Genomic DNA, 27410 nt, shown 5'->3' with positions numbered 1-27410 from the left:
ACCTCCATACTGTTTTCCAGAGTGGCTGCACCAGTTTGCATTCCCAGAAACTTTTTCATTTTTTTTTTTAACGTTTATTTATTATTGAAAGACAGAGAGCGTGAGCAGGTGAGGGGCAGAGAAAGAGGGAGACACAGAATCTGAAGCAGGCTCCAGGCTCTCAGCTGTCAGCACAGAGCCCAACGCAGGGCTCGAACTCACAAACCTCGAGATCATGACCTGAGCCGAAGTTGGATGCTTAACTGACTGAGCCACCCAGGCACCCCTGAAACTTTTGCATTTTTAAAAAAACACATTCATTTTTTGGGAGAGCACAAACAGAGGAGGGGCAGAGAAAGGGGGATAGAGGATCTGAAGTGGGCTCTGCACTGACAAGCTGACAGCAGTGAGCCCAGTATTGGGCTTGAACTCATGAACTGTGAGACTGTGACCTGAGCCAAAGTCGGACACTCAACCGACTGAGCCATCCAGGTGCACCTGCATTTTCTTTTAAGAGTTTTGTAGTGTGAGTTCTCACATTCAGGTCTTTGATTCATTTGACCTCATTTTTAAAAAAAGTTTTATTTTTATTTTATTTTTGAGAGAGAGAGAAAGAGTGCAAATGGGGGATGGGCAGAGAGAGAGGGAGAGAGAGAATCCCAAACAGGCTCTACACTCAGCTTGGAGCCTGACTTTGGCTCAGTCCCACTAATCATGAGATTATAACCTCAGCTGAAATCAAGAGTCAGACTCTTAACTGATGGAGCCATCTAGGCACCCTGAGCTCTTTTTTTTAAGTTTTGTATTTTAATCCAGTACAGTTAACATACAGTGTTATAGGGGTGCCTGGCTGGTTCAGTCTAAAGAGCATGTGACTCTTGATCTTGGGTTGTGAGTTTGAGCCCCATGCTAGGTGTAGAGATTCCCAAAAAAGGCAGGGGGAACCCTTACAGTGTTACGTTAGTTTTAGGTGTACAGTATGGTGATTCAACAAGTCCAACTTTAGAGGCATCTGGGTGACTTGGTCAGTTAAGTGTCAACTCTTAATTTCAGCTCAGGTCACCATCTCACAGACTGTGGGATGGAGCCCCACATTGGGCTTCGAGCTGTCAGAGTGGAATCTGTTTGGGATTTTCTCTCTCCCTCTCTCTCTGCCCCTCCCCTGCTTGTTCTCTCTTTCTCTCCCTCTCTCTCTCAAAATAAATAAGAAATAAACATTTTTTAAAAAGTCCAACTTTATTCTTTTGCGTGTAGATATCCAGTTTTCCCAGCACTATTCTTTTTCTTTTTCTTCTTCTTTTTTTAATTTACATCTAAGTTAGTTAGCATATAGCACAATAATGATTTCAGGAGTAGATTCCAGTGATTCATCCCCTATGTATAATACCCAGTGCTCATCCCATCAAGTGCCTTTCTTAATGCTTCTTACCCATTTAGCCCACCTCCCCACACACAACCCCTCCAGCAACCCTCAGTTTGTTCTCTGTATTTAAGAGTCTTATGTTTTGTCCCCTTCCTTGTTTTTATGTTATTTTTGCTTCCCTTTCCTTATGTTCATCTGTTTTTTATCTTAAATGTCTCATAGGAGTGAAGTCGTATGATATTTGTCTTTCTCTGACTTAATTTCTCTTAGCATAATACCCTCTAGTTCCATCTATGTAGTTGCAAATGGCAAGATTTCATTCTTTTTGATTGCTGAGTAATACTCCATTGTATATATATACCACATCTTCTTTATCCACTCATCTGTCGATGGACATTTGGGCTCTTTCCATACTGTGGCTATTGTCGGTGGCACTGCTGTAAACTTTGGGGTGCATGTGCCCCCCAGCACTATTTCTTTTTTAAAGATTACCTTTCCCCATTGAATAATTTTTGTACCCTTGTTGAAAATCATTTGATCATATATGCAAGAGTTTATTTCTGGGCTCTTGATTCTATTCCATTAGTCTGTATGTCTGTCTGTATGCTAGTACCACACTTTTTTTTTTTTTTTTTTTTGGTTACTATACCTTTGTAATCAGGAAATGTGAAACTTCCAACTTTGTTCTTTTTTCAAGGTTGTTTTGGCTCTAAAGGTCTTTATGAGATAGTATGTGATTTTTGTGGATGGGTTATTAAATTTTTGCAAAACACATTGTTGAGCTTTTGAGAGGGATTGTACTGAATCTATAGATTGCTTTGGATATTATGAACATCTTTTTTTTTTAATTAAAAACATTTTTTTAATGTTTGTTTATTTTTGGCGGGGGTGGGGCAAAGAAAGAGGGGGACAGAAGATCTGAAGTGGGCTCTATGCTGACAAGCAGAGAGCCTGACATGGGGCTCGAATTCACAAACCATGAGATTATGACCTGAACTGAAGTTGGACACTTGACTGACTGAGCCACCCCAGTGCCTCTAAGTTTAAAAACATTTTTAAGTAATCTCTACACCCAACGTGGGACTCGAACTCACAACCCTGAGATCAAGAGTCATACATGTTCTACTGACTGAGCCCACAAGGTGCCCCATGGAGATTATGAGCATCTTAATATTGACTTTTGTTTTTTAATTTTTTTTTAGCGTTTTATTTATTTTTGAGACAGAGAGAGACAGAGCATGAACGGGGGAGGATCAGAGAGAGAGGGAGACACAGATTCCGAAACAGGCTCCAGGCTCTGAGCTGTCAGCACAGAGCTGGATGTGGGGCTTGAACTCATGGACCGCGAGATCATGACCTGAGCCGAAGTCGGACGCTCAACCGACTGAGCCACCCAGGCGCCCCTTAATATTGACTTTTAATCATAAACAAGAGATGTCTTTCCATTTGCTTGTATATCTTCTTTAACTTCTTTTAGCACCATTTTTTAGTTTTGAGTGTATGAGTCTTTCACTTCCTTGGTTAAATTTGTTCCTGAGTATGTTTATATTATTTTTGATGTTATTGCAAATGGAATGGTTTTGTTAATTTCCTTTTGAAATTGTTCATTGTTAGTGTGTAGAAATGCAGCTGATTTCTGTATGTTGATTTTGTGTCCTACAACTTTGCTGAATTTGCTTATTCTAACAGTTTTTTTGTTGGAACCCTGAGGATTTTCTATATATAAGGTCATTTTTCTCTGAACAGAGAACATTTACTTCTTTCTTTACAATTTGAATGCTTTTTATTTCTCTTTCTTGCCTAATTACTCTGTCTAGAACCTCTAGTACTTTGTTGGATAGAAGTGGCAAAAGCAGCCATCCTGTTTTATTCCTGACCTTAGGGGGAAAGCTTTCAATCTTTTATTAATAAGCAAGATCATCTTGATACAATTGAATCTGTTTGTTTTTTCTAAACTGCTCTTATTCCGGGTTTGTAGCCTGGTCGGGGTGTTTACTAAGGTTTTCCTTTCCCTTTTGGGCCCTGAAATTCAGTATTTAGTTCCCTCCCGTCATAAAACTGCTGAAATCTAGGAGTCACCAAATGTCTTGAGGGAAAATTGAATAAAGAATGTTAGACAATCTGTTATTCCATTTTTCTGGGATATTGGCCATTTGAATTCTGGCTGCTTTGGTAGTTCTGAATTCCAATTTTTGTGTCTTCAGCCCAGCAAGACTGCTGCAAGCTTTATGGCTCTCCTTTCTTCATTGGCCTCTGTGTTCTGTTTAGGAGTCAGAAAATGCAGCAAGGGAATAAAGAACCTGTGAATATAGAGTTGTTCTTTATGTGATTTCCATTCAAACACTTAAAAGTTCTTTAATCCGATTTTTATAATTGTTCTGATACCACCTAAGCTGTGATAGCCAGAAGCAGAAGTCTAGATGCATCATTTAAAAATGCAAAACATAACTGGGGCCTGGCTGGCTCAGTTGGTGGAGCATGTGACTCTTGATCTTGGGGTCGTGAGTTCAAGCCCCATATTGGGCTAAGAGCTTGCTTTAAAAAAAAAAAAAAGTGAAACAATTCATTATGAGATCTGTAGAAGACGGTATTTCATTCAACTAGTTGTGTTTAAAATATATTTTTTAAATGTTTTATTTATTTTGAGCGAGAGAGAGAGAGCATGAGTGGGGGAGGGGTGGGGAGAGAGAGAGAGAGAGAGAGAGAGAGAGAGAGAGAGAGAGAGAGAGAATGAATGAGAATCCCAAGCAGACTCTGTGCTTTCAGCACAGAGCTCCACGCAGGGCTTGATCTCACACCACAAGATCATGATCTGAGCCAAAATCAAGTCAGACACTTGAATGACTAAGTCACCCAGGTGCCCCTCATTCAGCTACTTGTAGGTACAATTATTGGCCTCAATCCGGATACACATTATCATCAGTAAGTATTAAGATGATGGTTTAATGATCTGAAGATGGTTATTAAAGCTTAAAATACTTTGTAAACATTGCATACGAATAATTTTTAAAATGTGAACAATTACAAAACAGTTATGGGTTATCTTCATTAACATGGTGTTTAATATATTATTTTGTTTATTTTTTTTTTTTAATGACAAAGAAAGTTTATATTTGTTGTCATAAAATCAAACAACTTAGAATATAAAATAAACAGTTGGGGTGCCTGAGTGGTTCAGTCGGTTAAGCATCTGACTCGATTTCAGCTCAGGTCATGATGTCATGGTTCATGGGATTGAACCCCATGTCGGGCTTTGTGCTGACAGTATGGAGCTTGCTTGGGACTCTCTCCCTCTCTCTGCCCCTCCCCTGTGCTCGCTTTCTCTTTCTCTCTCAAAATAAAAAAATAAACATTAAAAAAATAATAATATAAAATAAAAAGTCCTTTTTTTCCCTCCCTTCATTGTACCACCTACCCTCTAGCCCCAGAAGTAAGCACTGTTAATAATGTCATATGAATTATTTTATATGTGCAAATTTTTCCCTTTAATTTACAGAAGTGAGATTTTGATATACAGGGCTTTAGAACTTGCTTTTTTAAACTAAGGTGATACTCACTTTTTAGGACAATATACATAGATCTGTCTCATAAAAACCTGGTATAAATGTGTCATTTTACAAGCCATTTCTTTCTTTTCTTTTTTAAAGTAGGCTCTACACCCAACGTGCATCTCGAACTCAAAACCCTGAGATAAAGAGTCACATACTCTCCCACCTGAGCCAGCCAGGAGCCCCCCCTAAAGCCATTTCTTAATGCACATTATCCCTCCCTTTTTTGGCTGTTGTAAACGGTAGTGCAAAGGATATCTTGTGTACCAGTGAGAATATAGTTATAAATTGTATTACGCATAAAAAAGTACTTTAAAAATTTTTAACACATATCAAATTATCTGTTGTAGCTATGATTATCAAGTATCCTTCCTAAAAAGTTGTGTCATTTTACATGCCTGTCAAGAATATAGGACTGTTCATATCCTTTTTTAAAAAAATTTTTTTTGAGTTTATTTATTTATTTTGAGAGAGAAAGAGTGGACAGAGAGGGAGCCAGAATCCCAAACAGGCTCCACACCATCAGCACAGAGCCTGATGCGGGGCTTGAACCCACAAATTCTGAGATCATGACCTGAGCTGAAATTAAGAGCTGGATGCTTAACCAACTGAGCCACCCAGGCATCCCAGGACTGTTCATTTCCTTATATTGCCATTTATCCTGAGTATTGTTATCAATCTATACTGTCACCACACTGGATGTTATTATCAGTCTTTCTATTCTACTCTAAGAAATGAAAAAATAATATTTTTATTTGAACATTTTATTGTATAAATAAATACAGTATATAAAATGTATGTTCAATATAAAATTGGACAGAAATACTACAGATTTATAATTGTTACAAAAAGTAAAAGGCCAATAAGTAGATGAAAAAATATTTAACCCTACTACTAACGGGTTCATAAAAAGCAGAACACAGGCTCGTACTCTTCATTTGACATATAAAATGAAGCAACTCTTTAGGAGGATATTTGATAATCATATCTACAGCAGGTAATTTGATATGTGTTAAAAATTTGACACAGTAGGGGTGCCTGGGTGGTTCACGGTTCTCTCTCTCTCTCAAGAATAAATAAACATTTTTCAAAATTAATTGAAACATTTTTAGTGTTTATTTTTTAGAGAGTGACAGAATGTGAATGGGGAAGGGGCAGAGAGAGAGGGAGACACAGAATCTGAAGCAGGCTCCAGGCTCAGAGTTGTCAGCACAGAGCCCAGCTTGGAGCTTGAACTCAAGAACTGTGAGATCATGATCTGAGCTGAAGTCGGATGCTTAACCAACTGAGCCACCCAGGCGCCCCAAGATAAAATCTTAAATTTCTAATTCCTGATCTTATTGGGATATCTAAGTTTATATATGAAACTGTATTTTGCTTTCTATACAAAATGCATGCATTTTAAAATAAGTAATCTGTAAGTACGATTAGCTCAACTTGGCGTCAGATTGAATATATTCTTGCATTAGAAGGAACAAATTGGGGGTGCCAGCTGAGCCAGCTCAGTTGAAAGAGCATATGACTCAGTCTTGGGATTGTGATTTCAAGTCCCCTGTTGGGTGTAGAGATTAAATAATTTTTTTTAAAAAAAAAAGGAGGGACAAACGATACTGCTAGTCAACCCTTTTCTTCCTTTTTAGTACAAGTCAGAAATGAGAAACATGACGTTTGGAGTTGTGCACACTTAAATTCTTTCGCTTTCATTTTAGTTGGTTTTGAACGGTAATGGAAAACTCTGATAAGGAGTAGTCCAGGTTCCATAAGGTTATGTACGAATATAAAGTATATCAGTGTATCATAGTTTTAAAATTTATCTTATTTGTATTTAGTGGGTTTTTAACGTTATTTAAACAGCTTTAACGTGATATGGATTGCTTTAGTGACTGTTGTTTTTAAGAATTTAGATAACTTGTCATTTGATTATAAAAGATACATTGGCTTCCTAAATTAGGTTAGGTTCCCTATAATCTGTAGACCAGGTTAGGGGCCCAGTCACGTGTATCATTTTTCATAATAATGATCATGTTTAGTAGTAATGATAAAAATACTGGAGAACTCATGGTTTATTGTATGCCAGGCAGAGTGTATTACATATTCATAGAGACAACAGCCTCAGATACAGAGAGGTCATGTGATGTATGGTAGGTCATAAGACTGGTAATTGATGCAAATCCAGGTAGTTTGGCTTCTAGGGTCTACAGTCTGTTGCTGGTTAATTTAACGACACCATATTGTAAGTACTTGTTTGTATCCATACTTATTAGAATCTAAGTTCCTTAAGGACCAAGAGCCATGATTCCTTCTTTTTCCTCTGTGGTCTTTGATAGTATCTGATATATAATAGGTAAATATTTAGTAAAATGAAGTAAAATCTAAAGAGATGGAGTGTCATGTTTGTTAGGACTGAATTTCTTCATATGCTTATGGTATTGACTTTTATGGGTAACAAAATTACATTATATTTGGGATTATTTTGTCATTAACTTTAATTTGTATTTTATTCCCTTTGAGGAATACAGTCAAAATATTTGCTAATTGTAAAGATTTTGTACTGGGGCACCTGAGTGGCTCATTCAGTTGAGTGTCTGACTCTTGATTTCAGCTGAGGTCATGATCCCAGGGTCAGAGGATGGAGCACCGCATGGGACTTTGCATTGAGTGTGGAGCCTGGTTAAGATTCTCTGAGTGCCCAGGTGGCTCAGTTGGTTGAGCGTCCATCTTTGGCTCATGTCATGACCTTGTGGTCTGTGAGTTTGAGACCCACATCTATCAGTACAGAGCCTGCTTCGGATCCTCTGTCCCCCTCTCTCTACACGTCTCCTGCTTGTGTGCTTTCTCTCTCAAAAATGAATAAACATTTTAAAAATTATTAAAAAAACATCAAAAAAAAGATTGTCCCTAAAGTTAAAAAGATGATTTTGTATAGTGTTTCATTTTTTTTTTAAGTTTGTTTTTGAGAAAGAGCACACGAATGTGAGTGGGGGAAGGCCAGAGAGAGAGGGAGATAATTCCAAGCAAGTTCTGCGCAGACAGCATAGATGTGGGGCTCAAACCCACGTTTGTCATGAAATCATGACCTAGGCTGAAATCAAGAGTCAGATGCTTAACTGACTGAGCCACCCAGGCATCCCCAGTGTTTTAAATATTAAGACAATGAAGAGCATGAAAATTGTAAATTATGTAATTTTTGGATTAAATGGAAAAGAAAAATGGATTCTATAATATAATTTTGTATTTGCTGAGTTCCCCACCCCCAGTTTTAATGAGGTATAATTAGCAAATAAAAATTATATATATATTTAAGATACATAGTTTGATGTTTTATGATACATAACATCATGAAGTAATCATCACAAGCTAATTAGCATATCTGTCACCTCACACAGTTAATTTTCTTCATTTCTTTTTTTTGTGTGTGTGGTGAGAACATTTAAGATTTACCTTCTTACAAATTTCAACTATACAAAACAGTTTTGTTAACTATAGTCACATTGCTATGTATTAGATCTCCAGAAGTATTCATCTTGCATAGCTGAAACTTTGTACATTTTAATTAATGTCTCCCCATCCCCCTAGCTCTTGGCAACCACCGTTGTACTCTCTGCTTCTGTTTGATTATTTTGAATTCCACATACAAGTAATAATTGCTCAGTACTTGTCTGTTTCTGGCCTGTTTCACTTAGCATAATGTCCTCCAGGTTCATTCATGTTGTTCTTAAACATGTTCTCAAATGCCAGAATTTCCTTTTTTAAGGCTGAATAATAATCCATTATGTACATACACACACGTGCGCCCCCCGCCACCTTGTCCTTATCCATTCATCTAGGGGCAGATACTTAGGTTGTTTCCATGTCTTGCTATTGTGAATAATGCTGCAATGAATGTGGGAGATACTGATCTCATTTCCTTTGTGTATACATCTAGAAGTGGGATTGCAAGATCATAAGATAGCTCTATTTTTTATTAAGTTTTTAAAATTTATTTATTTTGAGAGAGAGCATGTATGCACACATGAGCAGGGGAAGGGCAGAGAGAGAGAGGGAGAGAGAATCCCAAGCAGGCTCAGCACAGAGCCCAGCTCGGGACTTGATCTCATGAACTGTGACGTCATGACCTGAGCCAAAACCAAAAGTCAGCCACTTAACCAACTGAGCCACCCAGGCCACCCCTATTTTTAATGTTTTGAAGAACCTTCATAACTTTTCCATAATGGCTGTACCAATTACATTTCTACTGGCACTATACAAGAGTTCTCTTTTTTCCACATCCTGCCACCACCTATTTATTATCTTTGTCTTTTTGATAGTATGTATGCTGTTCTTAAAGGCACACCTGGAAGAGTTATTCTCCAAATCAGTGCTTCTTAACTTTTTTTTCCCCAAGACATTCATAGAAAATGATAATGTTTTCTTGGTACACTGGAAAGAAGAGTGTCACACAAGGAGGGTGACAGAAGTATCTTATTGTTCAAGCACTATCTGGCGGACCCAAGGGCCAAGGAAATCAGCATCTTGGCAGACTTGTAATTCATATTTGGAGCTGCCACAAAACACTGAAAAACTCTACTGTAAATTGTTTCAACATATTAACATTACAAAGGATCTTAGCTACCAAATCTCATATAACAAAATATCATTTTATTTATTTATATATTTTTTTACATAAGTAATAACTTTATAAATTTACTGTACTTTTTTATAAATAGTTGATCCTTGAACATTGCAGGATTTAGGGGCACCAACCTCCTGTGCAGTTGAAAATCTGCATATAATTTGGTTCCTCCAAAACTTAAGTACTGGTAGCATACTGTGTCTGGAAGACTCACCAGCAACCTAGAGTTAACACATATTTTGTGTATTATATGTATCATATACTGTATTTCTACAATAAAGTAAGCTAAAGAAAAGAAAATGTTATTAAGAAAACCATAAGGTGGGAATGCAGTTTGTTGTAGCCACTGTGTAAAATAGTATATAGAAGTTCCTCAAAAAATTAAAAATATAATTATCATACGATCCGGTAATTCCACTACTGAGTATTTGCCTAAAGAATATGAAAACACTAATTTGAAAGGATATATGCACCCCTATGTTAATTGCAGCATTATTTACAATTGTCAAATTGTGGAAGCAACCCAAGTATCCATCAACGGATGAATGGATAAAGATGTAGTGTGTGTGTGTGTGTGTGTGCGCGCGCGTGCGCGTGCCCGTGCGCGCAGTGGAATATCACTCAGCCATAAAAACTGAAATCTTGCTATTGACAACAACATGGATGGAGCTGGAGAGCATTATGCTAAGAGAAATAAGTCAGAGAAGGACAAAACCCATATGATTTTACTCTTATGTGGAATTTAAGAAACGAAACAAAGGGGGGAAAAAAGAAATTAAGAAACAAACTCTTTCATACTCTTTTTATTGAGAGAGAAAGAGGGGGCAAGTGAGCAAGGGGCAGAGAAAGAGGTAAAGAGAAGTGGGGCTCACCTGAAGCGGGGCTCATGCTCACCCAGGTGCCCCAAGAAACAGACTCTTAACTGTAGAGAACTAATTGATGGCTACAGGGCAGGGGGGCGGGGGGAACAGGTGAAGGGGACAAAGAACACACTTGTCTTGATGAGCACCGAGAATGTATAGAATTGCTGAACAACTATATTGTACACCTGAAACTAATATAACAGTGTATGTACTGGAATTAAAATACAATTTTAAAAATTGAAAATAAAAAAAGAAAACCATAAAGGAGAGAAAGTACATTTACAGTACTGTATTTATTTAAAAAAATCCATGTAGAAGTTAACCTGCACAGTTCAAACTCGTGTTGCTCAGGGTCAACCGTATTTTATTTCCTCATGACTTTTCTTTTTTCCCCTTCAGTCCCCAAGTCTTTTCAGTTTTATTAGTCTAAGAATCAACTTTTGTGTTATTTGTTTGTTTGTTTGTTTATTTAGAGAACAAGCTGGGGAAGGGCAGAGGAGGGGGCGGACAGAGGATCTAAAGTGGGCTATGTGCTGACAGCAGAGAGCTTGATGCGGGGCCTGAACTCACAAACCGTGAGATCATGACCTGAGCTGAAGTCGGGTTCTTAACTGATTGAACCACCCAGCCAACTTTTGATTTTAAGTCCTCAATTGCATGTTTATTTTCTGTTTCCTTAACTTTTGCTCTTTATTATTTCCTTCTCCTTTCTTCAAGTTTGTTTTGCAGTTGTTTTTTTTTTTAAACTTTTTGAGATGGTTGCTTGGCTTATTAGTTGCTTTTGTAGTAGTACATTCATTTAAAGCTAAAAAGTTTCCTTCTAAAAATATACCACTTTTAGGTGCATCCCACACTTTTTTTGTTTTGGGGAAAATTCTCTAGGCAGTGACTGTGGTTTGATGCAGCTGCAACTCCTCCTGCCTTCTCCTCTTTTTTTCTTTCCTTTTTTTAAATACAGCTTTATAAGGTTTATGTATTATTGGACATGTAATAAACCATGTGTACTAAAATGTATAATTTGGGGGCACCTTGGTGGGTCTGTCGGTTGAGTGTCTGACTCTTGATTTCAGCTCTGGTCATGATCTTACAGTTGTGAGATCCAGCCCCCTGTTGGGCTCTGCACTGGGTGTGGAGCCTGCTGAAGATTCTCTCTCTCCCTCTGCCCCTTCCCTGTTCACTGACTCGTGCTCTCTCTCTCTCTCTCTCTCTTAAAATAAATAAATAAAATGTATAACTTGATACTTTTTGACCAATGGATACAACCAAGATAACCTATCCATCACCCCTGCAGTGTTTCCTCATGCCCCTTTGTGATCCATTCTTCTCCTTCTCTCCCCATCTCCAGGCAACCACTGATCTGCTTCCACGTTTTTTTGACATATAGTGTCTTTATCATTCAGTTCAAAATACTTTCTGATTCATGGAATATTTAGATGTACCTGGAGCTTTTCTAGTAATTGTATTATGGTCAGGTAACACACTATTGGCATATCTGGGGGATAGTACAGGTTGGTTTGGTTCCAGGCCCCTGAAATAAAGTAAATAATCATGGTAAAGTGGATCAAATGAGTTTTTTTTAGTTTTATAGTGCATATAAAAGTTATGTTTAGGGGCGCCTGGGTGGCGCAGTCGGTTAAGCGTCCGACTTCAGCCAGGTCACGATCTCGCGGTCTGTGAGTTCGAGCCCCGCGTCAGGCTCTGGGCTGATGGCTCGGAGCCTGGAGCCTGTTTCCGATTCTGTGTCTCCCTCTCTCTCTGCCCCTCCCCCGTTCATGCTCTGTCTCTCTCTGTCCCAAAAATAAAATAAAAAACGTTAAAAAAAAAAAAAGTTATGTTTACACTATACTATAGTCTGTTAAGTGTGCAGTAGCATTTAAAAAAAAAACAAACAATGTATATACCTTAACTTAAAAATACTTCATTGCTAAAAAATGGTAATCATTATCAGAGCTTTTAGCAAATCGCAATTTTTTTTTTTTTGCTGATGGAGAGTCTTGCTTCGATGTTGATAGATGCTGACTGATCTAAAGATTGAGGTGGCTGTGGCATTTTCTTTTTTATTTAACGTTTATTTTTGAGAGAGAGAGAATGTGAGCAGAGGAGGGGCAGAGAGATGGGGGAGATAGAATCCCAAGTGGGCTCCGTGGAGCCCGATTTGGGGCTCAATCTCACAAACCTGAGCCAAAACCAAGAGTCTAGTGCTTAACTGACTGAGCTAGCCATCCAGATGCCCCTGTGGCATTTCCTTAAAATAAGACAACAATGAAGTTTGCTGCATTGGTTGACTCTTCCTTTCTTGAATGCTTTCTTTGTAGCATGTGATACTGTTTGATAGCATTTTACCCACAGTAGAACTTCTTTCAAAATTGGAATCAGTCCTCTCAAATCCTATTGTTGCTTTATCAGTGAAGTTTATGTAATATTCCAGATTGCTCTTGTCATTTCAACAGTTTTCAAAGTATCTTCACCAAGAGTTGATTCCATCTCAAGAAACCACTTTCTTTGCTTACCCATAGGAAGCAACTCCTCATCAGGGCACCTGGGTGGCTCAGTCCGTTAAGCATCTAACCTCAGCTCAGGTCATGATCTCACGGTTCGTGGGTTCGAGTCCTGTGTCAGGCTCTGTGCTGCCAGCTCAGAGCCTGGAGCCTGCTTTGGGTTCTGTGTACTCCTCCTCTCTCTCTGCCCCTCCCCCACTTGTGTTCTGTCTCTTTCCCTCTCAAAAATAAACAAACATTAAAATATTTTTTTTTTAAAAAGGAGCCACTTCTCATCCATTCATGCTTCATTATGAGATTGCAGCAGTTTACTCACACCTTCAGGCTCCATTTCTAGTTATTTTGCTGTTTCCATCACATCTGCATTCTGAGTGTACTCAACATTTATTGATTAGGTTAGTGGTCTTACATAGGTGCAGTTTGTGGCACCCCAAAACAATTATAATAGTTACATCAGAGATCACCATAACATATACAAGTTTGAAATATTTTAGGACTTATCAAAATGTGACACAGAGACATAAAGTAAGCAAATGCTTTGGGGGGAAAATGGGGCCAATAGACTTGTTCTACACAGGGTTGTCACAGACCTTCAATTTGTAAGCAAAGCATGATATCTGTGAAGGACAATAAAATGACGTATGCCTGTATATGATTTTACTTCTTTGGACTTTAAGACTTGCTCTTGCTTTATGGACCAAGATTTGGTCACTTCTAAAATGTTCGTGGGTGCTTGAAAAGAGTGTGGTTTTGTAATTGTTGGATGCACTGTTTTATATATGTCTTAACCAAATCAAGTTTATTAATTTTGTTTAAATCTTCATTTTTACTGATTTTTCCCTGCTTATTTTATGAATTATTGGTTGGTGTTTGTCACGATTTTTCTTATTCTTTACCTTTAACCTTTCTGAATGATTGTGTTTTAGGTATACCTCATGTAAACAGCTCATTGTACTTTTTTTTCTTTGAGTTACAATATGAAAACCTTTGTCTTCTAAATAAAGCTGCTAATCCATTTACATTTAATGTAATTACTGTTATTTTTCTTTAAATCTACCATATTTTATGTGTTTTCTCATATTCTTTTAATTAGAAAGGTCCTAAAAGTAATGCTTGTTTTTTGGATGTATGTCAGTACCCCTGGAATTACAACAGCCATCCCTAACTAAAAAAATCCAGTGGTAATTGATCATTTCACCCTTCTTCTGGATGCTACAAGGATCTTAGGAGCACTTAATCTCTATGTATCTCCATCTGACTTACATGGTATCATTGTGGTATAGTTTAATTTTCCTCTCTCCATTTTTAAAAAAATTTAAGTCATAAGACATTATTTTGTTATATATAGTATAATATTTCTTTAGCTTTACCAAAATATTTGTTGTCTTGTTCATCCTAGCAATCCTTTTAGAATCATTCTTTTTTGTTTGAAGAATACCTTTTACAATGTTTAGTATGGGTCTGTTGATGGCAAAGTCTCTGATTTTGTTTCTTTGAGCATATCTTTGCTTTATTTTTTTAGGCTTTATTTTAAATTCCTACCTTATTGGGGCACCTGGATGTCTCAGTTGGTTAAGCCTCCAACTCTTGATCTTGGCTCAGGACATGATCTCATCGTTCCTGGGATTGAGCCCCAAGTTGAGATCTGTGCTGGCAGCACGGACCCTGCTTGGGATTCTGTCTCTGTCCCCTTTTCTCTGCCCCTCCCCTGCTTGCTCTCTCTCTCTTTCAAATAAATAAAACATTAAAAAAATAAATTCCTACTTTATTGAAGTATAATTCACATGCAATAATATGTTAATTTTAAGATATTATTAACACTATTAATTTTTAGTGTTCATCTTGCATTTTGGTGAGTTTTGACAGATGTGTATTACCAGTGTTATAATATTCATTTTTTCAAACAAAAAAAAAAAATTTTTTTTTTTTACATTTATTTTTTGAGAAACTGTGTGACAAAGCATGAGCGGGGGAGGGGCAGAGAGAGAAGGAGACACAGAATCTGAAATAGGCTCCAGGCTCTGAGCAAGCAGTCAGCACAGAGCCTGATGTGGGGCTCGAACCCACGAACTGTGAGATCATGACTTGAGCCAAAGTCGGACGCTCAACTGACTGAGCCACCCAGGCGCCCCTTAAAACAAAATTTTAAATACATGGGGCACCTGGGCGGCCCAGCCAGTTAAGCGTCTGACTTGGTTTCAGCTCAGGTCATGATCTCGTCCATGGCTCATGGGTTTGAGCTCCACTTTGGGCTCTGCACTGACAGTGAGGGGTCTGCTTGGGATCCTGTTTCTTTCTCTCTCTCCCCCTCCCCCACCTCAAAAAATTAAATAAATAAATAAAAATTTAAGTAAAATCTACTTCCAAAGTAGGGCTCAAACACATGACCTCAAGAGTTGCATGTTCTACCAACTAAACAAGCCAGGTGCCCCATAATATTCCTTTTTTTTTTTTTTAATTTGAGAGAGAGAGAGAGAGAGAGATCTTGAGCAGAGGACAGGGGCAGAGGGAGAGAGAGAGAATCCCAAACAGGCTTCATGCTCAACGTGAGCCTGACATGGGGGTTGATCCCACAATCCTGGGATCATGACCTGAGTTGAAATCAAAGAGTTGGATGCTCCACTGACTGAGCCACCCAAGCGTCACCCCCCACCTCCATAGCATTCATTTTTGAAGAATTACTTTTCCTTGCTGCAAAATTCTAGATTGGCAGTTATTTTCTTTCAGTACATTGGCTATTTTATTCCACTGTCTTCCTCCTTCCATTGTTACCCTTACAAAGTCAGTTCTAGGCTATTATTTTTTTGACAACAGCGCTCCCCTCACACTCTCTTAGTTCTTGGTTCCATGTTCTCTGTAGGTTCCCCTGTAATTCCTCCAGAATGGTGTGTTTTTTTTTTCTCCCAGTGCAAAACCATTTTGGTTTTTATGAAAAAACAAGGTATGTTGCAAGTAGCAGGTGGCTATTGGAAGCCTCTGTTGAACTTTGAATTCTTTTTCATTGCACCATGAACTGCTTTCTGAAACCACAGAAACACTATGGTCGATAGGTTGCCATCTGAATAAACAAAACAAAACCTAATCACATTTGATTTAGTATTGAACTATATAGGCATATGTGGGTTATCTAGAGTTATGTGGATTAGGTTGCCTAATTAGGTTACATACAGATGTGGCTTGGAAGAAATGATATTCTGAGTTCCAAATAGACCATTAATTTATTTTTATTTTTTAAAGTTTTTATCTAAATTCCAGTTAGTTAACACACAGTATAATATTAGTTTTAGGTATAGAATTTAGTTTTACATACAATGCCTAGTGCTCATCAGAACAAGTGCCCTCCATAATCCCCATCACCTATTTAACCCATCCCCCACCCACCTCCCCTATAGTAACTATCAGTTTTTTCTCTATAGTTAAGAGTCTGTTTCTTGGTTTCCCTCTCTTTTTTTTCCTCCCGCTGTGTTTTAAATTCCACATATGAGTATTCGTCTTTCTCTGACTGACTTATTTCACTTAACATAATCCTGTCTAGCTCCATCCACATTGATGCAAATAGCAAGATTTCATTCTTTTTTATGGTTGAGTAATATTCCATAGTGTGTGTGTGTGTGTGTGTGTGTCTGTGTGTGTCTGTGTGTGTGTGTGTGTGTGAGAGAGAGAGAGAGAAGACAGGCAGACAGACAGATGTGTGTATACCCCACATCTTTGTCCATTCATCAGTCAATGGACAGACATTTGGACTCTTTCCATACTTTGGCTCTTGTTGGTAATGCTGCTGTAAACATCAGGGTGCATATATCCCTTCAAATTAGTATTTTTGTATCCTTTGGGTAAATACCTCCCTAGTGCAATTGCTGGGTCATAGGGTAGTTCTATTTTTAACTTTTTGAGGAACTGCGGTACTGTTTTCCAGAGTGGCTGCACCAGTTTGCGTTCCCACCAACAATGTAAGAGGATTCCCCTTTCTCTGCATCCTTGCCAACACCTGTTGTTTCTTGTGTTGTTAATTTTAGCCATTTTGATTAGTGTGAAATGATACCTCATTGTAGTTTTGATTTGTATTTCCCTGATGATGAGTGATGTTGAGCATCTTTTCATGTGTCTCTTGGCCATCTGCATGTCTTGTTTTGGAAAATGTCTCCAAATGACCATTTATAAAGGAACTTTTGAAGTACAGTTGAATTGGAACTTCTGTTACTGGCATTTTTAGAAGATTGTATATTTGTATCTCAGTATAATACGAGAACAGAATCCACTCGAAGCTTGTGTAGATGATGTAAGCTATAACAATTTTGGCTGACTTTATGTATTTTTTTTTTCTATTTCAATCATTTTAAAAATGTGGCTTTCTGAGTATACTCTCTTGTATTTCTCTCTTTGTACTTCCTTTCCTGTGATTAAATTTCATCATGTTTAAACATAAAGAGGAAAAAAGTGTTGCATGGTTCAACTAATGTTTTACCTTTTAGTGCATGATGTTCATGCTCAAATATTAATATAGGAAGAGTTTTTTGATGCAGACAGAGAGGGCATATATAGAGGGCTAACATGAAAAAGTTAAATGGAGTGGAGAAGAGGTGCTTTTGTCCTAAACTTAATACTTATTGCTTCTGCTGAATCTTCCTGGTGAAACACCAACTTTAGTTAATTGAAAACTTAAAATTTTTTTCATGTTTATTATTTTTCAGAGAGAGCATGTGCAAGTGGGGGAAGGGCAGAGAGAGAGAGGGAGGGAGGGAGGGAGGGAGGGAGGGAGACACAGAATCTGAAGCAGGCTCCAGGCTCTGAGTTGTCAGCACAGAGCCCAATAGCATGGCTTGAACTTGCGAACCGTGAGATCATGACCTGAGCTGAAATCGGATGAGCCACCCAGGCGCCCCAGAAACTTACTTTTTAATACAAAGGTAGTATTTCATGAAAAACTGAACTTTGCTTATTTTGGGGCTTGTTATAAATCAGTACATAAAAAGCTTCCTCATTTTTTAATGGTTAATTAGTATTCTGTGAAATGAATTTATCATAATTCATTAAGCCAGTCCACTGCTGATGGATATTTAAATGGAATTCTATGCTGCAGTGAATAGTATTGTATATATCACACATCATTTTGCATATATGAGAAGGTATTTGGGATAATTCCTGGAAGTTGAATTATTGGTTCAGAAGGTATATATATTTGTAATGTTTATTGATATTGTCAAATTGCACTTTATAGAGACTATACTAATATCCAGAAACTTGTTAATCAAACACTCTATTCAGTACCGTATCATCTCAAATTTTTTTATCTTTGGTAATCTGATAGGTAAAAGGTAATCTTATAATACCTTTACTTTGTATTTCTTTATATTATCAAATTAAGAATCTGTGTATTTTAAAAACCATTCATATTCGGGGCACCTGGGTGGCTCAGTCAGTTAAGCATCCAACTCTTGATTTCAACTCAGGTCATGATTTCATGGTCATGTATCAGGCTCTGCAGTGACTGCATGGAGCCTGTTTGGGAGCCTCTCTCTGTCACTCTCTCTGCCCCTCCCCTGCTCATGCTTTCTCTCTATCTCAAAATAAATAAACAATTAAAACAATTCTTGTTTGAATTTTCTGTGATGTGCCTGTTCATATCATTGCCCATTTTTAATTGGATGCTGTCCTTTTTTACTGATTTTTTTAAAAAAATCAATACTAAATCTAAGGGAGAGTAACCCTTTTTCTATCAGTGAGAGAGAGAGAGTGTGTGTGTGTGAGTCAGGAAGAGGGGCAAAAGGAGAGGAAGAGAGAATTCCAAGCAGGCTTCATGCTCAGTGTGGAGCCCAATGTGGGGCTCGATCCCACAACCATGAGATCATGACCTGAGCTGAAACCAAGAGTTGGCCCCTTAACCAACTGAGCCACCCAGGTGCCCCTATGACTTCTAGATTTTAAGGCATGTTTAGGAAGGTTTTTCCAGGCATTGGTTATTTGTAAAAGACAGTATTTTTATAGTTCTGGTTTTAAACATAAGTCTTTCTTCCACTTGGAATTTATTTTCATATTAGATGTAAGGTATGAATCCAACTTAAATTTTTGCCACAACATCTTTTATGGAATAATCCATCTTTTCCCTCATATTCAAAATGCCACCTTTATTGTATGTTAAATCATATGTATTTGATTTTCCTTTTTACTTTTTGAATGTTCTGTATTGCTAAGTGTAGTTCCATACTCACAATTATTGTAATTTTGTAATATGTTTTAATAGCTGTATAACAGGCCCTCTCATTACATTTCTTGTTCTGAATTCGAGTTTCTTATTTATTTTTATATATGAATATCAGTGTCAGATTGTCCCATTAAAAAAGAAAAACTATTGGTATTTTTATTGGGATCATATGATATGTAACCTAAAGACAATTAATAACAATGAGATTTATCCCTAAGATTATTTTTTACCTTTCCATTGTTTGTCTTTTGTGTCTCTGAGTAGTGTTTGAAATTATCTTCATAAAGATTTTACACATTTCGGGTGCCTGGGTGGCTCATTTGTTAAGCATCTGACTTTGGCTCAGGTCATGATCTCACGGTTCATGAGTTCGAGTCCCACTTCAGGTGAGCACAAGCCCCATTTCAGGTGAGCTGCATTTCTGTCTCTCCCTCTCTCTCTCTCTCTCTCCCCCCCCCCCCCCCCTTTCTCTCCCCCCCCCCCCCCCCCCCCCCCCCCCCCCCCCCCCCTCCCCTCCTCCCCCCCCCCCCCAAGGAAAAAAAAGATTTTACACATTTCTTACTGTATGTATTCCTAGGTGTTTTATACTTCTTGTTGCTATTATGAATGAAGTCTTTTGTTATATCTTCTAGTTATGGCTCTTGATTTCTCTGTGTTAATTTTTTTTTTAATGTAAACTCTATGCCCAGTGTGGGGCTTGAATTCATGACTCTGAGATCAAGAGTCACATGCTCTACTGACTGAGTCAGCCAGGCACCTCCACTCTGTGTTAATTTTGTATCTTGTTTTACCTTACTGAATTTTTTAAATCATTTCTTTTCACTTGATTCTCTTGGATTTTCCTGAAATACAGTCTCATAACTGATACAGCTTTATCTATACTTACTAAGTTTTTACCAAGAGTGGCTGATGAACGTTTAATCATGTTTTCAGCATCTATAGGGTGAACTATTTTTTTCTCTTAATCTGTTTTTACTGAACTAGTTTAGTTGTGTTTAAAGCAACTATAAGAAATGTTTTGGAGTTAGGATAGATGACACCCATCTGTTTTTAGTATGACCTGCATTTCCTTAAATTTCTTAAATCTTTTATCGTGAAAAATATTGTGTACCTCAAAAAAGTGCCTATGGCAATTGTACAGCTTAGTACTATAATCCTAAAGACCTATTACCATGCCCCTTTCTGATCACATCCCATCTTACCTTACTTTGACTTTCAAAATAATGATTTTCTTCTTTTGCTTTATAGTGTGACAACATAAGTACACATTCATGAATAATATAGCTTAGTTTATGTTTTTTGTACTTTATATAAATGGAATCACACAGTAAAATACTGTATGGCTTCTTTTGCTCAATATTAAGTTTTTAAGATTTGCCCATGTTGTATACAGCTGGAGTTTATTCTTTTTTTTTTTAATTTTATTTTTTATTTTTTATTTTTATTTTTTTTTAATTTTTTTATTTTTTAAAATTTACATCCAAATTAGTTACCATATAGTTCAACAATGATTTCAGGAGTAGATTCCTTAATGCCCCTTACCCGTTTAGACCATCCCCCCTCCCACAACCCCTCCAGTAACCCTCAGTTCTCCATATTTATGAGTCTCTTCTGTTTTGTCCCCCTCCCTGTTTTTATATTATTTTTTTCTCTTCCCTTATATTCATCTGTTTTGTCTCTTAAAGTCCTCATATGAGTGAAGTCATATGATTTTTGTCTTTCTCTGACTGACTAATTTCACTTAGCATAATACCTTTTAGTTCCATCCATGTAGTTGCACATGGCAAGATTTCATTCTTTTTGATTGCCGAGTAATATTCCATCGTGTGTGTGTGTGTGTGTGTGTGTGTGTGTGTGTGTGTGTGTACACACACACACACACACACACACACCACATTTTCTTTATCCATTCATCCATCGATGGACATTTGGGCTCTTTCCATACTTTAGCTATTGTTGATAGTGCTGCTATAAACATGGGGGTGCATGTGTCCCTTCGAAACAGCACACCTATATCCCGTGGATAAATGCCTAGTAGTGCAATTGCTGGGTCGTAGGGTAGTTCTATTTTTAGTTTTTTGAGGAACCTCCATACTGTTTTTCAGAGTGGCTGCACCAGCTTGCATTCCCATGGAGTTTATTCTTTTTTGTCACTACCCTGCATTCCATTATAGAAACATACCAAAATATAGTTATCCTTTCTTCCATTGGTGGACATTGATGGACATCTGGATTGTTTTAGTTTGAGGCTATTGGGAACAATGCGGCTACATACTTTTTTTTTTTTTTAAAGGTTTATTTATTTTAGAGAGCAAGCTGGGGAGGGACAGAGAGAAAGAGGGAGAGAGAAGATCTGAAGCAGGCTCCACGCTGTCAGTGCAGAAATGGATGTGGGGTTCGAACTCAAATCGATCATGACCTGAGCTGAAGTCGGACATTTAACCGACTGAGCCACCCAGATGCCCTGCTATGTATTTTCTTAATGTTCAGCCTGGTGCACATAGGCATACTTTGCCATCAAGTATATGCCTTGGAGTGGAGTTTCTGTGCTATAGGGCGTAATTATTTTCAAGGTATGTCAGTTACATTACCTCCAAGAGTGAGTTCCAGCTGCTCCACGGTCTTTGGTCTTTTTTTTTTTTTTTTTTCAAGTTTATTTAGTTAAGTAATCTCTACATATAATGTGGAGCTAGAACTCATGACCCTCACGAATTCACTGCTCCATGCTCTTCTATTCGGCCGGCCAGGCACCCCAGCTGCCTCACATTCTAATTAACACTTGGTGTTTTTAGACTTCTTGCTGTTAGCTAATCTGGTAGGTATGTAATGGTATCTGACTGAGGATTTAATTTTCATTTCCTGATTTTAATGAAGTTGGTTACCTTATTGTATATATATTGGGCATACATATTTCCTTTATTGTGTCAAAGTATTTTGCCTATTTTTATTCTGAGTTCTCTGTCTTTTTCTTGGAATTTAAAGGAGTTCTTTTTATGTTCTGGATGTAAGTTCTTTGCCACTTATGTGTCACAAATATCTTCTGCATCTTAAGTTTAATTTTTTTAATTTTTTTTTTTTGAAAGAGAGAGCAGGGGAGGGGCAGAGAGAGAGGGAGAGAGTGAATCCCAAACAAGCTCCATGCTGTCAGTGCAGAGCCCAATGTGGGGTTTGAACTCATGAACCGTGTAATCATAACCTGAGCCAAAATCAAGAGTCAGGTACTTAACTGACTGAGCCACCCAGATGCCCCTGCATCTTAACTTTCTTAATCGTGCCTCTTAATGTACAGAAATTCTTATTTCATGAGAAATACAATTTATCATTTTTTTCTTTTTAAAAAATTTTTTAAAGATTTTATTTTTAAATAATCTGTACACCCAGTGTGGGGCTCGAACTCACAATCCTGAGATCAAGAGTCGCATGCTCTACTGACTGAGCCAGTCAGTCACCACCCACCTCCCCTTTTCTTTTTCTTTGTGACTGTTGCTTTTTGTCTTAAAAAAACAAAACAAAACAAAACCTTTTTTGATTCTAATATCATGAAGATATCATCCATATTACCTTTTTTAAAAAAATATTTATTTATTTTGAGAGAGAGCACGCAAGCGAGCAGGGGAGGTGCAGAGAGAGGGAGAGAGAGCAAATCCCAAGCAGGCTCTGCACTGACAGTGCAGAGCTGGATGCAGGTCTTGAACCCACAAACTGAGATCATAACCTGATCCAAAACCAAGAGTCGGATACTTAACCAACTGAGCCACCTAGGTGCCCCTATTATCTTTTTTTTTTTTAAGTTTACTTATTTATTTTTAGAGAGAGTGAGAGCATGAGCATGAGCAGGGGAGGGGCAGAGAGATGAGGAGACAGAATCGCAAGCTCTGCTGTCAGCGCAGAGCCCCATGGGGCTCAATCACACAAACTGAGAGGGGGGGGAGTTTGGCTCATGACCTGAGCCAAAACCAAGAGTCGGATGGTCAGTGGACCGAGCCACCCAGGTGCCCCCATCCATATTACCTTTGAAAAGCTTTGTTTTGATTTACATAATGTACTTCTTAAGGTATGGTACGAGTCCAGGTCCAGCTTGGTTTCTAACCCCCAAAGGGAATTGTGCCTCAGTACTACTTACTAGAACATTATCCTTTCCCCACTGCTTTGTAGTGCTCCATTTGCTAGTTCATGTAATTGATACTTCTAGTATCTGTTGATTAAGATTTTGGTCAACCTTTTGTGAGGTTAGTACTATGTTAAAATAGACTTGATTTTTTATTTTTTAATTTAATTTTGTTTAATTCCGGTATAGTTAACATACAGTATTATGTTAGTTTTAGGTGTACAGTATAGTGATTCAACAATTCTGTACACTACTCGGTGTTCATCCTGATAAGTGTACTCTTTAATCTCCCATCACCTGTTTCACCCATCCCCCGCACCCACCTCCCCTCTGGTTTGTTCAGTTTGTTCTCTGTCGTTAAGAGTCAGTTTCTTGGTTTCTCTTTGTCTCTTTTTTTTTTCTTTGTTCATTTGTTTTGTTTCTTAAATTCCACATATGAGTGAAATCATATTTGTCTTTCTGTGACTGCCTTATTTCCCTTAGTATTATACCCTCTAGCACCATCCATACTGTTGCAAATGACAAGATTTCATTCTTTTTTATGGCTGAATAATAATCCGTTGTATGTATATATTCCACATCTCTATCCATTTATCTATCAGTGGACATGTAGGTTACTTCCATAATTTGGCTATTGTAAATAATGCTGCGATAAACATAGGGGTGCGCGTATCCCTTTGAGTTAGTGTTTTTGTACTTTTTGGGTAAATATCCAGTAGTGCGATTCCTGGATCATATGGTATATTTTCAACTTTTTGAGGAACTTCCTTACTGTCTTCAACAGTGGCTGAACCAGTTTGCATTCCCACCAGCAGTACACGAGCGTCCCTTTTTCTCCAGATCCTTGCCAATACTTGTGTCTTGTGTTTTTGATTTTAGCCATTCTGACCAGTGTGAGGTGATAGCTCGTGGTAGTTTGGATTTACATTTCCCCAATGACAAGTGATGTTAAGCATCTTTTCATCTGACTGTTGGCCATCTGTATGTCTTTGGAGAAATGTTTATTCATGTCTTCTGCCCATTTTTTTTCAATATATGAAATTTATTGTCAAATTGGTTTCCATACAACACCCAGTGCTCATCCCAAAAGATGCCCTCTTCAATGCCCATCACCTACCCTCCCCTCCCTCATACCCCCCATCAACCCTCAGTTTGTTCTCAGTTTTTAAGAGTCTCTTATGCTTTGGCTCTCTCCCACTCTAACCTCTTTTTCTTCTGCCCATTTTTATATTAGATTATTTGCTTTTGGGGTGTTGAGTAAAAATAGATTTGATTTTTATGACTACTAATATTTTTTAAAGTCAAGAAAAATATGAGATACTTCAGTATGTAAATAATGTTTTATGTTCACATTGTGAATGCAAGAGATCAGAGAATCAGTGAGACCTACAGGAAGCCTGTGGCTCACAAAGGAAGGAAGCTATTTTATATATTCTTTATTTTTTATATCTATTATTTATGTAGCATAGTACTGGTTGAATAAAAGGTTAAATTGAGATATAGGATTGTTAGCATATATGAACATATTTAGCAAATTTCCAATTAAGAAAAACTCATCTAGATTTTATTAAGTAAAGCAGGAGTTACCTTATAATTACCGATTGTGTTATCCACTGATAATACAGATTGGCTTTAATGATAACGGTAGGCTCCCTCATAGTGGTATGCGCTTATTAAAAAAAGATATTAGGGGTGCCTGGGTGGCCCAGTCAGTAAAGCATCTGACTCTTGATCTCAGCTCAGGTCTTAATCTCAGGGTCGTGAGTTCGAGCCCTGCATTGGGCTCTGCACTGGGCCTGAAGCCTACTTAAAATAGAAAAGAAAAAAGAATTAGTATTAGTGACATAAGATTGCAGCCATTATGGCCTTGGACAATTTATGAAAATCAAATATACAGTCTTAAAATTAAATGTGAATATAAATACCCAGGAGTACCCCCATTTGTAAGATTTGTAATAAAAATTAATATGAATGGAGTTAAGAGTTCTAATGGAGTGGTGGACCCAAGAGACATATCAATGTTAGCAAAATGGCATAATTCATATAGCATCAAAGTTGTCCTGTGAGAGCTTCAGCGCCTAATGATGTCTAAAGAAAATGAAACTGCCTCAGCCACTAGAAGGACACTGTTACAACAAGTATTCAAAAAGAAAAACCAGAGCCCCCTTCCCCCAATTCGACTGACTGACTGGAAGAGTGTCCCATAATACAAGAGACTTTTTAAGAATTCAAATATATGATTACTACTCTTTTTTCTAACCTTTATTTATTTATTTTTTTGAGAGACAGAGCATGAGCTGGGGAGAGGCAGAGAGAGAGACACAGAATCTGAAGGAGGCTTCAGGCTCTGAGCTGTTAGCTCAGAGCCCAACATGGGGCTGAACATGAACTGAGAGATCATGACCCTGAGCAGAAGTCCAATGCTCAACGGACTGAGCCACCCCATACAGGCACCCCATACTACCCTTTTTTTTCTAAGAGAATTTTAGAGGAGGGTTTATTCTTTTTTTTTACACACGTAATATAGTTGCTATGTACACTTGAAAGCCTGTATTAGAATGGAATACGGCAATACAAAACTTGATTGTTGTTTTTTAATTTTTTAATGTTTATTAATTTTTTGAAAGAGAAAGAGTGAGTGAGAAAGAGTGAGGGGCAGAGAGAGAGAGAGGGAAGCATAGAATCCGAAGCAGGCTCCTGGCTCTGAGCTGTCAGCACAGAGCCTGACATGGGGCGTGAACCTATGAACTGCGAGATCGTGACCTCAGTCAAAGTAGGACACTTAACCAACTGAGCCACCCAGGTGCCCCACAAAACTTGTTTCAATTTAAAAACTGCTGTTCTTGGGGCACCTAGCTCGTTCAGTTGGTCGATCATGTGACTCTTTTTTTTTTTTTTTTAAGTTCATTTATTTTGAGAGAGAAAGAGTGAGCAGGAGAGAGTCTGAGAGGTAAGGAGAGAGAGAATCCCAAGCAGGCTCTGCACGGTCAGCACGAAGCCCACTGTGGGGCTTGATCCCATGAACCATGAGATCATGACCTGAGCTGAAATCAAGAATCCGATGCTCAATGACTGAGCCATCCATGCACCCCCAGAGGGGTACATTCTTAAGCATTAAGGTGATTCTTGGTTTTCCTCTAGGCTAAGTATGATTCTATATATAGGAATCAAGTTAGAGCAAATCTCGAGTTTTTGCCAGCAAGTCATTTCAGTGAAGATTTCATCAGTATTGTATATATGCCAAGTCATGAGTTCTTTTCAAATTTAGGAGCTAGTTTATGACGGTAGAAACAATTTTGTCAGTAGGAAGGGAACTGAGTTCTAGTCCAACTATGTGACCTTAGGCAAATCATTAACTTTTATGTATCATTTTCTTCATCTTTAAAACAAATATTTGATTAAAGTTCTTTTAAAATCTGAAATTGTAGGGCATCTGCGTGGCTCAGTTGGTTGAGCCTTGACTCTTGATTTCACCTCAGGTCATGATCTCACAGTTCATGGGATTGAGCCACATGGGGCTCAGCGCTGACAGCATGGAGCCTATTGGGATTCTATCTCTCCTTCTCTCTCTCTGCCCCACCCCTGCGTTCCCTTCCTCTCTGAAAATAAATAAACTTTAAAAAAAAATCTGAAATTATAGTTTAATGGTTTTGTGAAGATTTAGCTTTATAAAGACATGTTTGAACCATAATAGTATTAAAAACATTGAAAATTCAATCAGGGTGATTCATAAAAAGGAGTGGATTGTGGGCATCTTGCCTGGCTTACAGAATGTTATTAAATCTGAATCATTGTTACCCATATCAAACTTAAGTCCATGACTGATAAGCCTACCTCTCTGTCTTTTTACCCTCTCTTTTAATAACAGTTTTATTGAGATAGGATTCACATACCATACAATTCACTCATTTAAAGTGTACAATTCAGTAATTTTTAGTATACTCACAGAATTGCACAGCCATCACCAGAATCAATTTTAAACATTTTCATTACCCCATTAAGAACGTACCTGTAAGCAGTCACTTTCCCTTTCTCCTCAAACTCCCAGCCCTAGGCAACCCCTAATCTACTTTCTGTCTCTATACAGATTTGCCTATTCTGAACACTTCTTATAAATATGTGGCCTTTTGTGTCTGGTTTCTTTCACTTAATACAATATTTTTCAAGGTTTATCCTTACTGTAGTATATATCAACACTTTATTTCTTTTTGTTGTCAAACAGTATTCCATTGTATAC

The 27410-nt window shown here is 37.8% G+C and overlaps 1 protein-coding gene and 1 pseudogene across 3 annotated transcripts in view; both read left to right on the top strand.

Annotated features, from left to right (window-relative positions):
* Window positions 1–27410, top strand: part of NPEPPS (aminopeptidase puromycin sensitive) — a 96007-nt gene that overhangs the window by 28145 nt on the left and 40452 nt on the right. The gene's annotated exons all lie outside the window — the stretch shown is intronic.
* On the top strand, window positions 23106–25699 carry LOC125927606 (ubiquitin-conjugating enzyme E2 variant 1-like; annotated as a pseudogene).

Source organism: Panthera uncia, chromosome E1, assembly GCF_023721935.1.
Source record: "Panthera uncia isolate 11264 chromosome E1, Puncia_PCG_1.0, whole genome shotgun sequence".
Lineage (NCBI taxonomy): Eukaryota > Metazoa > Chordata > Mammalia > Carnivora > Felidae > Panthera > Panthera uncia.
This window is presented reverse-complemented; position numbering and strand designations above follow the sequence as displayed.